This window comes from Penaeus monodon, chromosome 28, assembly GCF_015228065.2.
Source record: "Penaeus monodon isolate SGIC_2016 chromosome 28, NSTDA_Pmon_1, whole genome shotgun sequence".
In the NCBI taxonomy this organism is placed as follows: Eukaryota; Metazoa; Arthropoda; class Malacostraca; order Decapoda; family Penaeidae; genus Penaeus; species Penaeus monodon.
In genome coordinates, this window is record NC_051413.1 from 39724737 (window position 1) to 39725380 (window position 644).

A 644-nucleotide genomic window follows, 5' to 3' on the forward strand; every position below is an offset into this window, starting at 1 on the left:
ACGAAATGTTTTCTTTGTGAATTTCGTAAATGACACTTTCATAAACGTTCTTGTTATTTTTTGCATTGCATTCTTTCATCAATACGGATCTCTTACTCACCTTTCTTTTTTATGCTACAACCCCTTCCCGCATATTCAACTTTAATTGTTTTGAATTTCATGCTAGACTCGCTTCTCGCAGAATCAAACCTACAGTGCGGCCAGGGTGACCGGACATCGCGGCAATATAGTGATTCCATGATCCGGCCATTATCAACGATTGCAGATAGTAGGTCCCAGTTTAACGGCATCACGAGAAACAGGCATCGTTCTCTTTGTGCAGAAACTAAATCAGAGTCTGTGTTTTACAGAATATCCTAAATAGTGTTTTGGTCAAAACATGCACTATTTTAAGAGAACAATATTTGATGTCTTCTTATGTAATTCTAACATTCTTTAGCAACATTTTTTGAGAGTCACTTCATTCATCTGACAAGCTAGTATTAAGGCATTTACCTTCAATACCCTGAAGCTCATTGCTAAATTTTTCTTCAGTTTGCATGCAAGATTTTTACTTCAGACATGTGCAAAGCACAATTTACGAAAACAGTGATCCGATTCAACCGTATACACAAATGCGCAAGCGCTTATGTATGCGTCTGTAC